We start from the raw sequence: 14,179 nt of genomic DNA, 5'->3' as shown, positions 1-14,179 counted from the left end.
TTTGGCTAGATCGTAAACTGAGGTCGCCTTAAACTGAATAAGTTGCAGCTCTGTAGTGTAATGAATGCTGGCTGATTTGGGCAACGTTGACTACGTTGACTCCTCGTACTACGCGTCGTAGCCGGGTGGCTGGGCTTGGGCGGATGCTAAGAAGTAACCGCGCCATTATGTTACTGCCAACGTCTGTAGCTGTATGCGCCAAGACTCTGCAAGTATTGATGGCTTGAAACAGTGCTTTTTTTTTTTCACGCACCTAATACTTTTGCATCCCGAACCATGATGACAACACTGTGCTGCACATCACTATATAGAAACCAAACCTCCTTTCGTACACGCCGCATTTCATTCTATTCCTTCCATCCACTGAATCTGAATTGAGTTAAATGAGCATGCACGAGGAGTTAATTGATACTCCTTTAATCATGGCACGATACCCAAGTTCATCTTTCAAGCTTGTATTTATTTAATGTTAACGACAAGAAAACATGCCATATTTTCATGCTGCCGCAACGTAGTAGAGCCAGGGTTGAAAGAATCGCGAACAAAAAATTGTCAGGCGTGTTTTGAGGCCAGTTCAAATAGATCAGTACAAGCATGTCGAAATCCGGTGCATATGGAGTCCATAGAGGCAGTTTCTGTTCGCGTACACCCATTTGTACCCAGAAAATTGATCGCCGGAAAACAAAACATGCTGACAAGCAAACGCTGGAGACCGCCAAACACAAACCGCTAGCCTGTCATCTAAGAAGGACTCGGCGTCGCATCTGCGCACTGCTTCGGCACCAAGGCTAGGACTAATGCAGTTGCTCGTTTTTCGACGATGTCAGGACGGCGCCGTTAAACGAGGCCACCTGAAGAGCGCAGCCGGCTTTTCCGCGCGGCTGGGAAAAATCTGGCAATTCGCCGTCTCTGCGGCACAGTCCGTAATGCCCTCCTTCTTTCGGTCTCTGCCCCTTCCTCCTCTGAATTAGATTGCCTCTCCCGACTCCCTGCTGCATTTATGGCTCGCAGTCAGAGTCCCGCAGGAAATGTCGCTCGCGAGCCGCACACGTCAGGCGACCGACCTGAGACTTAATAACTGCCGCTACGCTGACTCTGGGGTCTGATAAGGAAACGCGCTCATAGAACCCAAGTTCAGTTTCTCGCCGTGTTTAGCAGCCTGCGAGTCGGCCTCGGCTAGAGCTAGTTACTGCTGAACAGGGAAAGCTACAGCGCCGGCGGCCTCGTTCGTCCTAATTTGCTCCTTCGGTTTCTTGAGCAGCGCAGCAAAGTAGAGCGGATACCAATCCTGTGTCCCAGTAGCAATAATGAATCTGCAAATGCACTTCGTCCTCTCCATTATTTTGCATGTTTGTACTTGAGGGAGCTTACTACACTTACCCTTACCAACTAGCTCAACATTTCCAACCTTTTGCCAGCCTCACGTCATTAGTTGTTGCTGCCATTACGGGATATTTGTCGTTTATAGGCCTATTTAGTCATTTAGGTCCTTGAACGTACGGATGTGGAAAAGTGACTGCTTCCTTGAAAAAAAAAAAGAAAAAAACGAGGTTTATTACTTTAACTGTTTATACAGCCTTGATCATTCTTTCTCGAATGAAAAAAAAAAAATGAGAGGCAGAAATAATTCTCAAATTATATTTAAAAACTCGCCTAAGGCCCTCACGTCGACTATGAGAGGGCCAGATCAAACATATTAAACGCGCGCTGCTTCAAGTTACGGCACTATACGCAGTACCATTTGTGCAAGCCGGTAGGCTTGTCCTTTTTCTCCCCGAAGGCCGGCTTCGAAGCTCCACACCCAGGATATGAAAGCGATGTTCAGGGTATGAAAGTGGGCTCTACGCAGAACGGCGGTGAACTTTGACGCGTTCAACGGAACGCTGGCTGTGTTCGATGCAACGCTCAGTAGTCTGCAGCCAAAGATTTCGCTCCCCATTCGTTTCAGCAGCGTCCAACGGCTCCAATTGTTTAACGCAATAGCATTAAAGATCGCGTGTCAAAGAAACGTCGGCTCCAACGCTGTTGGCGCGATGGAGGTTAGCGATTGATTTATAGGAAGGGAAAGGCGCGGTAACTGTCGCACTTGTTTTCTGTGGACACCTCAACTGCGCCGTAAGGGAAGGGAGGAAGATGGGAGTGAAAGTGGAAAGAGGGAAAGAAGAGCCATAGTGAAGGGCTACGGAGTAATTTCGACCACCTGGGGATCTTTAACGTGCGCTGACATCGCACAGCACACGACGCCTCTTCGTTCCGCCTCCATCGAAACGCAGCCGCCGAGGTCGGGTTCGTACCCGGGTACTCCGGCACAGTAGTCGGGCGTCTTACCACTGCACCACTCCGGCGGGGCAGGTTAGCGAAATATTGCAGTGGAAGCAAATAATTGAGAGAGAGAGAGAGTGTGTGTGTGCGTGTGCGTGTGTGTGTGCGCGTGCGCGTGCGCGTGCGCGTGCGCGTGTGTGCGTGTGCGTGTGCGTGTGCGTGTGCGTGTGCGTGTGCGTGTGCGCGTGCGCGTGTGCGTGCGCGTGTGTGCGTGTGCGTGTGCGTGCGTGCGTGTGTGCGTGTGCGTGTGTGTGTGTGTGTGTGTGTGTGTGTGTGTGTGTGTGTGTGTGTGTGTGTGTGTGTGTGTGTGTGTGTGTGTGTGTGTGTGTGTGTGTGTGTGTGTGTGTGTGTGTGTGTGTGTGTGTGTGTGTGTGTGTGTGTGTGTGTGTGTGTGTGTGTGTGTGTGTGTGTGTGTGTGTGTGTGTGTGTGTGTGTGTGTGTGTGTGTGTGTGTGTGTGTGTGTGTGTGTGTGTGTGTGTGTGTGTGTGTGTGTGTGTGTGTGTGTGTGTGTGTGTGTGTGTGTGTGTGTGTGTGTGTGTGTGTGTGTGTGTGTGTGTGTGTGTGTGTGTGTGTGTGTGTGTGTGTGTGTGTGTGTGTGTGTGTGTGTGTGTGTGTGTGTGTGTGTGTGTGTGTGTGTGTGTGTGTGTGTGTGTGTGTGTGTGTGTGTGTGTGTGTGTGTGTGTGTGTGTGTGTGTGTGTGTGTGTGTGTGTGTGTGTGTGTGTGTGTGTGTGTGTGTGTGTGTGTGTGTGTGTGTGTGTGTGTGTGTGTGTGTGTGTGTGTGTGTGTGTGTGTGTGTGTGTGTGTGTGTGTGTGTGTGTGTGTGTGTGTGTGTGTGTGTGTGTGTGTGTGTGTGTGTGTGTGTGTGTGTGTGTGTGTGTGTGTGTGTGTGTGTGTGTGTGTGTGTGTGTGTGTGTGTGTGTGTGTGTGTGTGTGTGTGTGTGTGTGTGTGTGTGTGTGTGTGTGTGTGTGTGTGTGTGTGTGTGTGTGTGTGTGTGTGTGTGTGTGTGTGTGTGTGTGTGTGTGTGTGTGTGTGTGTGTGTGTGTGTGTGTGTGTGTGTGTGTGTGTGTGTGTGTGTGTGTGTGTGTGTGTGTGTGTGTGTGTGTGTGTGTGTGTGTGTGTGTGTGTGTGTGTGTGTGTGTGTGTGTGTGTGTGTGTGTGTGTGTGTGTGTGTGTGTGTGTGTGTGTGTGTGTGTGTGTGTGTGTGTGTGTGTGTGTGTGTGTGTGTGTGTGTGTGTGTGTGTGTGTGTGTGTGTGTGTGTGTGTGTGTGTGTGTGACGATGTTTCCGAATTGCTTAGACAACTTCTGCTTCGTCTACTTCACGGGACCCCTCTTCTGTTATGTAGCTGTAGCGACAGAAAAAGTTCATAGAATGCGGGATCTGAAACAATTTTTTTTTGTGCAATCGCGCAAAGTAGGTCAATTAAATGCGTAGAGGCATGAAAGGGCATACGTCCTCAATTTCAAGCAATGAGTACAAGCCTACTATCAAGTGAGGTAACCTAATATACCTTCTTTGCGAATTCGGATAGTTCATAATTTGTCAGTGGGTTGATTATTTTTTTTAAATTACATATATCTGAGAAGCTGGTAATACTGTGCCGCCTCTCGACTGCTTCTCGAAGTAGTATTTATTTCATTCTACCCTAGGATATTGTTTTATTTAACCTCCATACGGGGAAGTCTGCCAATGGGTCAGAGCCCTCTTGGAATGCGTCCGATAATTATTGAATCATATAGTTCAAGTTCCTATGCTCCAAGGTAGAAAGTGTGCCGTGAAGTTCTTAGTTGTTTTCATAACCATGGCGGTCCTCTCGCGCGGGAATCGACGCGATGCCGAAAGTTGCAGGAGCAAACCGCCGAATTCTGGAGGCTAGGCTGTTCAATCCCACAGGTTTAATTTTTGTGTGCAAGTAAGCGAAGGAATATAGCAAGTTCATTAAACATCAATGTTTCTATCAGGAAGAAACCTGTCCGCGCTCTTATATTACAGGCTACAAAATTGATCACGGAATTTAAAAACATCTCCTGCCTCTTTTGGAAGCGAATACAATAAGATTATCACAATTCTTAATTATAATAGCTTTAACAAGTACTACCATCACCTCATCATTCACGCCTTCCTGGAAACGTAACTCCAATGCAATTGCGCTAAGATTAACTTGAGAAGAAGTGATACGTGATTGAGGCAGGAGACATTTATGCTGAAAACCTTGCATTGTCATGCCTCTGATAGCGACTTTGACGCTTGCGCTAGCAATAAAAGAGTATGCATGGCGAAACCAATTCCGAAAGTTCCCGCAGATTCTCTGTCGCAGGATGCGTGCAGCTATATTTTTCTTCACCTTCTAGTGTCCCACTGGGTTTCATTAAATGCTCCACCCAATACACCGAAGCTATTTTTTGAGCAACAGCAAAAAGGATGTGCGAAGAGAGGAAACCTCCGTTGCGGTCTGTCCTTCCCCTGCTGCGCCTGCTTTTTTGTGCGTTGCTTGTTTGTACAAGTTGCCAACAAATCGCACACGGAAAACCCATCAGATTGTCGCAGGCTCCGGACTTCGATCGAAGGGTTTCGAAATAAGCCGAAGGGATCTACTGGGGAATTCTTTGCGTTCAGAGGGCTGACTTTCGGAGGACGTTTCTTTTGTAAGAATCAAAGGCAGATAAGAAAAACAGTATGAAAGCGGGCGACAGGAGCTGGGTTTAGTCGCCATGACAAAAAAATAAAATAAAAATAAAAACAGAAAGAAACAGCAGTCACACGGAGCCCGCTTCAAATGAACGGCGCAATTTGAAGTAATAGAAAGCAAGGAGGAGGGATGGTTTTCCCGACGTTCAAAAGATGTGAAACAAACTGAGAGGCAGTTGCTTTGCTTACTCTGCACTTAACGAATGGCGCAAGCGATGCAATGTTAGGTGTGTTCTTTTAATCTCTAAAAAGCCTATATCATTATGGGGTGAGTATGGGAATCCACTGGTGATGCTTTGCAGTAACAATGTCTCGAAGGCCACATTTGTACTTTGCTGAAAATTACTTGGCCATTGCAAAATGTTTGTGGCACGTGTGTGAACGTTGTGAACGAGGATGCATGCTCACTAAATTGAATACATGCTTCGAAAATACGCTCGACAATAATTTATACTAAGAATTCAGACGGAAAGCATTTTAACATTATTCGGTTAATGTCTTTTTACCGGAGCCACTTCGACTGTGTCATGATCCGCTGGCTCATTTTACTTAGCAACCTCGCTTACCAACTCAGTGATTTCGTCTCTTTTTGTGTAACACCTTACGACTTGCTATTATAATAGTTCACTCGCCAGGCCGTTCAGTGTGCCCAAAGCCTCCTTATAAGAACTGACGGACAACTGATAACGTACTGTTCCACCCATGTTTCCGCTGCAGCCCAAACTGAGGACAACTCTTTCATTTCTCGTTGACAGCTCAACTCACTCACTCACTCGCTCGCTCGCTCGCTCGCTCACTCACTCACTCACTCACTCACTCACTCACTCACTCACTCACTCACTCACTCACTCACTCACTCACTCACTCACTCACTCACTCACTCACTCACTCACTCACTCACTCACTCACTCACTCACTCACTCACTCACTCACTCACTCACTCACTCACTCACTCACTCACTCACTCACTCACTCACTCACTCACTCACTCACTCACTCATTCTATTGGATCACTCGCACTTAGAGCCGGAGCACTTCCAAGCGCTCAACTTTCCTTACATGCCGCAAAGCTCACACAGAAGCCTGGTCTCCCCAACTGCAAGCCGCAGAGACGAGTTTTCCGGACGGCTAAGCAAGGCAATAATCGTTGCACGACATGCCACTTCGCGTACGCGGTTGCTGCTACCGACACCCACTCCTTCGCGGGGCTGGGCGGTGTATAGGACTTTCCCTAAATGATTGATGCAGGCGCCCGCATGCACAGGTATTGGCGGGGAAGGGTGCATCGCTACACATTGCCAACGACTTTGCTGCGCTTCAGAAGCGCATCATTCGATCGGGCCAGCTTGTGCAGCGAGCGTCCTCTTCAGCGCACTCCGCAGGATGCAGCGTCTTTGCCGATAATCGAACGCCGTCCTACGCTGCCGCCGCCAGTATCGACCATGCGACGCTGCCGCTTCACTCGCGGTTCTTGTCAGCGTCCGCATAGAAACTTGCGCGCTCCACTTTTTCCGCCACAGCGCAAAATGAAACGCTCATAGAGTCGGTCGGTCAATACTTCGAACCTTCGTCATCCCCCTTTTTCGCTATCACCATCTTTGCTCAGCATTTTTTCCCTATAGTATTTATCAGACGGGACTGAGAGACTTCAGCGCGCACTTTTCTTGCTTTTTAGAGCGACATTAACTTCATCGAAAATCTTTGCATCGAATAGTACACTTGAAAAAAACTGTTCCCACGGTAGTTTATATACGGCCATCCTCTTCATTATGACCGATGACAACACGAGCTGAATGCTGTGAAATAAATTTGCTGACATTACGTGATTTATTTAACGGTCCATAAACCGATATTAGATTTCCAAAAAACTCCAAAACTTTAAATTTGCACATCTGGCGATTCTGCTGCCATATAACAATCTCCTCCTCCTTTATCTCGGCGGCGATTTATTCACTCTAATAAAGTCTCAGATTAGCAGAATAGACATCTATCCTTTTTTTGTTTGTTTTTCAAGTGATGTTCCAGCTCTCTGAAGGGACTATTTTATGCTCTCTTGTTAGGCAGTGCTCTGTTGTTTCGAATATAGAACGTTTACATATTTTTGGTCTAACCAGGTGTACTGGTCTGCTCGATGAATATAATATTTCCTTCCCTATAGCCATTTTCTGGCCTTATCTACGCTTTCGTCTCGTATTGATCTACATTACGCCTGGCATTTTGATTTCGATTTTATCTCGCTCTAGATTTTCTTATCAGTAACAATTTTTTTTTCCTTCAAGTGCTTAGCCCGCCTCTCTTTGCCTTGCTTCTCTACGCTGCTGGCCGTAGATAGGGCACAAAGCAGCAATGCTCTATAGACGGCTGTTCATGCCTAGAACTGTGTTCGCAGACCCCCCGGCACCCGGCTTCGTTTAATCGTGATTTTATGAAAACGTTTGAAAATAAGAAAACGCAACATTATCTTCCGATTATTTAGCTTTCTGAAGCCACGACACTTTGCAGCGTCTTTATTTCGAAGGCTGGTCGCTTGTGGCGAGTATTTCAAAGCCCCGCTAAAGACTTATTTAATGCAAAATGGTATGCGGAATAAGTTGGGTGAACGTCTCATCGTGCACATGTCCGTACAAAGTTGTGCGGGCTCTTTCATACATCATATAGAGCTTATTCACGTGACGTTATTGCTGCTTTACTGGCAACCATGGCACGCACAACGCAACATCGGAGAGGGGGAAAGAAAGAGAGAGAGAGAGGGCCTATGGCGAATCATGAGACTGCGTCGGTGAAATCCGAGCTCTGGTTGGACGGCGTTACAAACGGCGTCTCAAGTGTACAACAAATGAAAGGCGCGCAGCAGGGAGGACGACGCTGGTACACCAGCGCCGACGCTTCGGAAACATTTTTTGTGTGCATCTAGTTTCGAACCACCCAACGTTATGGCGTCTCCACAATACAGGGTTGCCACAACTGCCGCCCGCTAAACCTGATAGTAAATACGGTCTATGGGGCTGCGCGTAACTCTTGATGCGAAAAAAGTACGGACGCTTGATTTAAACCCTTCTTGTACTGAACCTTATTTCATTTGAGGCATGGCTCTAAGTATAGTAGAAATATATATTTCCCGCCTCGATTTGTTGCGATCAATTCGGGCTCGCCGTGCCATCTACTAGACGTTCTGGTAAGCTTAGTTGGAAGAGGGACTGCACTGGTCAGTAGATGATCGTGATTACGGGTCCCTGATTAGCTTTGATGCGACTCCAACAGCGGATGCTCCAAGAATGGCTTTTATCTTTCAGCAAGCCTATGCTCAAAGCCGTATGACTGGACTAAGGTTGATTCTAAACATTACCGTCTTAACAAAAGGAATTTATATATTCAATGGAATAAAGACACCTGAGAAATATTTAAGCGAACGAGTAGCGGCTGGTTGCTCAATTCGATTGAAAATACCACTCTGAGCGAAAACGGAGCTTTAATATGCCAGGAACATTAAGGGAAAAAATGATATACAGCTTCCGCCATAGTTAGCGAATTTCTCAAGGATACAGCTGTGCATCCAGACGGGGTTTTGATAGGATCCCACATCGCCGCCACATTTACTTCGAAAAGGTAATTAAAGACCTTTTCTGTCTCGACGTCAAGAGTTTGGTTCAGGCAGCGGGAATCAATTGTCTTCAAAAAAATTCTTATTTCGCTCCAAACATCAGTATTACCAGATAGAGCCTCAGTATAGAAAATTATCAAGAATAAAATATGTATGGAGTTGTCCGCAGGTTCCCCTTTAAAAACCATCGCGCAGGCTACTGAGGGAACAGTGTCTCCTTGATTAGCCGACGCAAGGGCTGGCGCAAACTGCGGCGATGATTATCCCGATGACACCAACAAGAGCCCGACCATTGATCTCACATCCATTTGAAAAGTAAATTGTTGCCAAAAGGAATCAGAAACATGAAACCAAAAGGACACGCGCAGAAAGTTTCTTGAGGAGGTGTACCTTTATAAGGTACAAAATAGACAACTTTAAAATTAAACATAATGCCATTTGAATGTAGGACAAGTGCCATTGCACTAATGCATTCTTCTAGTAAATTTCTTTCGAAAAGCAAAATTTAAGGCCAATGTCAACAGCAGAAAAAGCAATTACGGTGTTCTAAGTAGGCATCGCAGCTCGACCTGTCCTTAAAAGAAAAAAAATGACACGAGTGAAGAAGAAGCTAAAATCAGCGGGTGTCAGAAACTCGGCCCTTGCATCTTACAGAGACCCCGTAGTCCAGCGTTTCTTTTAAAGACATGCCGCCGTATGCATGCGGGCACAAATTTTATGGAACTGCTGGCTAAACCAACGAATGATTTCAATGAAAACCATAGGGCCTATATTGAAGCCTCGCCCCTCTCCTCCGCCTCCGCACTTCATGAAAAGATCATTGAGATTGCTGCGAATACGAAAGACTTTTGTTAAGCCACTACTCTTCGAGAAGAACCTCCGTGTAACAAAACTGTCGTGAATATTTAGAAACTTTGAGAAGCAGCGATGGTCAATGTGGAGAGGGCCGTGTCTACAATGGCACCCTTATTTCCGCTGGGCACATGTTATAACTGTATGGTTCTTTCCTCGCAACAACCGCAATGAATATGCAGCTATACTTAAATGAGTCTGGATGAATACATAGAGTCCTGAGTCAATACAACAATGCTGCTGCTTCAACACAGTTGGATTGGCGTTGTGATTCTGAATGCGAAATTTACAGTTTGATGCTTGGCCTCAAAACCGATAATTGCGGTGATATATATTTCGCTGCGCGTTATGAAAATGTGAATGAAGCTCCACTACCGTATGCTTTGTGTACTTCAGGTTATGCTTTCGAGAAGTGCATGTCCACCAATCTTATTCATTTCGCATGGATAATATCGCCCAGTAGTAATCCAATGCTTCTACTTTGTCCAATATGAAGCTGCGCTGGAACTACCTTGTTACGTCTTATTGATTTTGCGCTTTAAGCTCACAGAACGTTTCTGCAGCCGTGTGCTATACATTGGCTTCCCGTTTTTTATCGCAGCTCCTATAACAAATTGTTGTCTAGACAACGATTCTGTCTCGGCGCGACCAAAACCAAAATAGTTCCAGCACCTGCGTTGAACCTTTTCCGCAACATAAGAAGGCTTCGCTTTGCAAGCCTTACTAGTACAACGGCTTTGTCACAAGGTTGACGACTGGGCACGTTGGTAAGGGTTCATACTTAACCAGCCTTGTCCTGTCCTTTTCTTTCCTGTGTCTCGTCCTTTGGCTGGCTAAGGCTTTGTCACAGCTGGAAGAACTAGACAACGCACTGCTTCTTTTCCGTCGTAATTATTTAAGCAGAATTCGGTTAAGAAGGGGATAAGTATTTTATGCAGCCATAGATTCTAGAAAGCGTACATCGACTTCCGCGGGTGGCCATTAAATATTCAAAAGTTAACAACAGCATGAAATAGAGCCTTGCTTCCTAAATCCCATATTCGGCCGCCTTTACCTTGCTAATATTTGTGTGCGGAAGAACACCATTTACCTGCTGCAGAAACCTGAGTCTCTAGCTTCGTTATTAACATCTATTGCTCCAATTCCTAGCTGATCAGGCCGACTTGAAAACCTGACGTAAGGTTTTCTTGCATACTTCGAAGAAAGTCGTTCTATGCTCTGAATCTTATTATTTCCTTGCAGTTCAATCGATCAATCAGCCTTTTATTTTCTCTATATTACAGAAAGAGACAGGACTAAAAGCTGGGAAGCTTGACCGAGGTCCTGCCCCCTTTAATACAAGTTAATACAAGATCCGCACTAACAACTGCCAAAATATATTCTGGAGAGCAGATATATTGAAAACAAAAGTAAATATAAATGTGGCTGCAGCCAAAACGATGTACAGTGCATGCTGCGCCAAGACAGTAATCAATACACGCTGCGAAAGAATTTGGTCGTAATTAGAGCGGTTCATAAAGAGAAAATGGCACAAGTGAAAATGCGTTATTGCTCAAAATAACAGGTTTCAACACGCATTACTTCTCCATCGTTAGTGATACAGTTACAGTAAGGCGGCACCCGTCATGAGCAAACACACAGTTGATATGAATATAACAGGACATGCATGCGTTGCTTGGAGATATTAGGGCGATAACACTGGATTTTGATGGTTACTGCGTACTGAAACTCACGGTTAGTATAGTACCAAATTTTTGCTTTACAAAGAGATATGCGACTATTGTCCCATTTATACGGACTTCCGAAGAGTCCCACACGGTACGTATAGTAGATCTTTTCGTAGTTTCTGGCGAACTGGCTTTAGAGATAAAAAAAAAAGACAAAAGAAACATGAAAGGCGTAAACGAACCCAAAATGCAAGGCAAAAGCGGCACAGCATTATATAATTTTAGCAGTTGCAATGCCACACATACCAAAAGATAAACAAACAAGATGGTTACTCACTTCTTACGCTAAGATTTAGTGCATCAGACTGTACATACTGTAAGCGTATTTGAAACAGGTCTTTTATGACGTCGTTTTACCAACTTCTGCCTAACCACTTGAAGTTTACACAATGTAAGCTTGGCTCCGTATAGCAACCCTAAACGCGCCGCAATAGTTCCGCATCTTTTATGACGTTTGCCATAGTGGTATGGTTATCAAAATAGCGGGGCAATTACTATTTGCAACGCCGCTAACACGCGCCACAAGCTGTGACAGCTAAAATTTACCTCCCGTGACTACAAAGGCTAGCTTTCCACCTTATGGTAGCTGAAAAAGAATAAGTCGGAGATGTTTAAATTCAGATCCTAGCAATATAGAGCTTGCCGTTTCAAACAGAGGAGGGTATTTCCATTAATATCGCGCCAAAGAATTTTCGTTGAATGCGGAGAACCAAATCACACTAGCCAAGACATACCTTCGGTCATGGCCCACATGGTTACAAGCATACCCCCTTTCGTGACGCTCGTCTTTTGACAAGGCTGCCCCTTTAGAGGAAGCTTCGGAAATCCTACTGCCTCTTTCGAGCGCCAGGCGAGAACCCTGTTTCAGACAACCGTCAACTTGCAAACATGGTTCGAGCACTGCGCAGTCACAGTCACAGTAGTGTTCGGTTGGTGCGCTTAGCCTCTGTTGAACCCGGCTGTCGATTGCTATTCAAGATGTACTACATATCACTTGAGTCTTTGGAAGTTTGGATTTTGTATATTCGAGAATCTCCAGGGGAAAATGAGTCAGAGCCTTTCAAAGCAAGCACAAAAATCTGAAAACGTTGGAGTATACCAATGAGCATATAAACTGAAAGACAGGCTAAAAATGAAAAAAAAAAGAAAGAAATTATCATCCTTGAAAAACATTTCCACTTGTCAACGCTCCGCCGCAATGTGAGGATACTAAAGAACGTGTAATTTGCTTGCACCTGCTTTAATGTTGTATTGCTATATAACGCTAAACTTGTTTGTCTTCATGCACATTCTCCTCTTCTTGTTCATGAAAAGGCGCATTCTTTGATATTGTTAGGTGACAACGTATTGCTTTGAAAGCAGACTCAATTGCCAGTATTACATAAGCCAGCGCTACGGCAGTAGAGATTCTGTTGGCTTAATAATGAAACTTGAAGAAGGGTTGTCATCTATGCGGAGTCAGTACTGCGTTAACCAATATGCGTACTACCACCATGTGGTGTAAGAGCAATGATGCATAGAACGCGGCGCATCTACTTCATTCCGTCACTGGCCAGTAGTGTCGCTGGGACATTGAACAGCAAAATGGAAGCTACAACATCGTGCAAAGAAAGAAAGTAAAGCCCCGCCATCGTGGTGCAGTGGTTAGGGCGCTCGACTACTGTGCCCAATAATGCGAGATTAAATGCCGACTGCGGCGGTCACTTTTCGATGGAGGCGAAAATCTAGGTGCCCGTGTGCTGTGCGATATCAGTGCACCTTAAAAACAATCCTGGTGGTAGAAATTTCCGCAGCCGTCCAATACGGCGTCTCTCACAACCTAAGTCGCTTTGGGACGTTAAACCGCCTAAAACCAAAATACGAAAGAAAGTAAACAATGAGAAACCGAGGAGGACGTTAGACACAAAGAACCATACATGATTGAAAAAATGTGCGAGTATCACCTGCACTTTTTGTACGGTGCACAAACACTGTGTGTACGCTGCCAATCGTTTAACAGTATACGGCTAGACTGTCGACTGCCCGGTGCAGCGGCACAGAGTCGAAGCAAAGCGGAAATCGAAAAAGGCAATGATCATGCTGCTTGAGCGAGTTCCATCTGCTGTGCTGCTCTGCTTCGTCGGAACGAAGCCCTCGAATCAAGTTTCATGTCCGAGTTCAGACAGCGCTTGCTCTATCTGCTGTGCCCTTGTTGCTTTGAATGGCGCCGCCTTGTAACTTTCCAGCTTCCAAGCAGTACACTTGTCCCCTGGTTCTATTTGCGAGGCTGTCTCGAGGAGGTTACGTTTGGAAGTAATCAATGTGCCGATATTTATATGTCCTCTACAATAATTTGTTCCGAAAGTAACGACTGCAAATATTTATTGGGAATGCTCAGTTATTGACTGCAAATGTGTGTTCTTTGGAGATATTATACGCGCTATATGCAGCGGACAGTAACAAGTTGTCGCAGTTTCTTTAGGCACCTTCGTCTATCAGCCGACTGCGGCTGGGACTGCGTGGCACTAATCTGAGCAGCCTAACAGATGAGGCTCCATGCAGCAGGAAGAATTGTGAGCACGCCCTTGCCTTGCTTTGGGTTGTCATCTTCTGTGTATTCTTGCGCAGCACTTCGTGCAGTCGATGTTCGGGCGGTACTGTTATAGAATTGGCCGAGTGTATACAGTATACACACATCTGCACTCTCCAACCAATAAAAACAAAAATGCTGCCACCTTTTGCACCTAAACATACCGCAACAGGACGAAAGTTTGCATCACTTCCATTCTTTCATTTCACTAGTTAACTGAGGATATTATTCACACCGAGTTCTTATGAGCGCTGCCTGACTGCGCCCTTCGGGCTGCGAGCTCAATGGACAAGCTCAATGTTCACTCAAACCGCGAGTGAAAAAAGTCAGAAATCAACGCAAAACTCACTTTTTTTTTTTTATTAAAGGTAGCATAAAACTAAGTCTGTGAATATAATGAGGAGCGTACCACACATATA

General features: G+C 45.6%; 1 protein-coding gene across 1 annotated transcript in view; it reads right to left on the bottom strand.

The window, feature by feature from the left end:
- LOC146198118 (neurotrimin-like) overlaps positions 1-14,179 on the bottom strand; it is a 289,920-nt gene that overhangs the window by 275,377 nt on the left and 364 nt on the right. The gene's annotated exons all lie outside the window — the stretch shown is intronic.

Source organism: Amblyomma maculatum, chromosome 2 (assembly GCF_055883805.1).
Source record: "Amblyomma maculatum isolate TAMU_Amacu chromosome 2, ASM5588380v1, whole genome shotgun sequence".
Taxonomy (NCBI): Eukaryota; Metazoa; Arthropoda; class Arachnida; order Ixodida; family Ixodidae; genus Amblyomma; species Amblyomma maculatum.
Note: the sequence above shows the minus strand (reverse complement) of the source record. Positions and strands in the feature narration are given on the sequence as shown.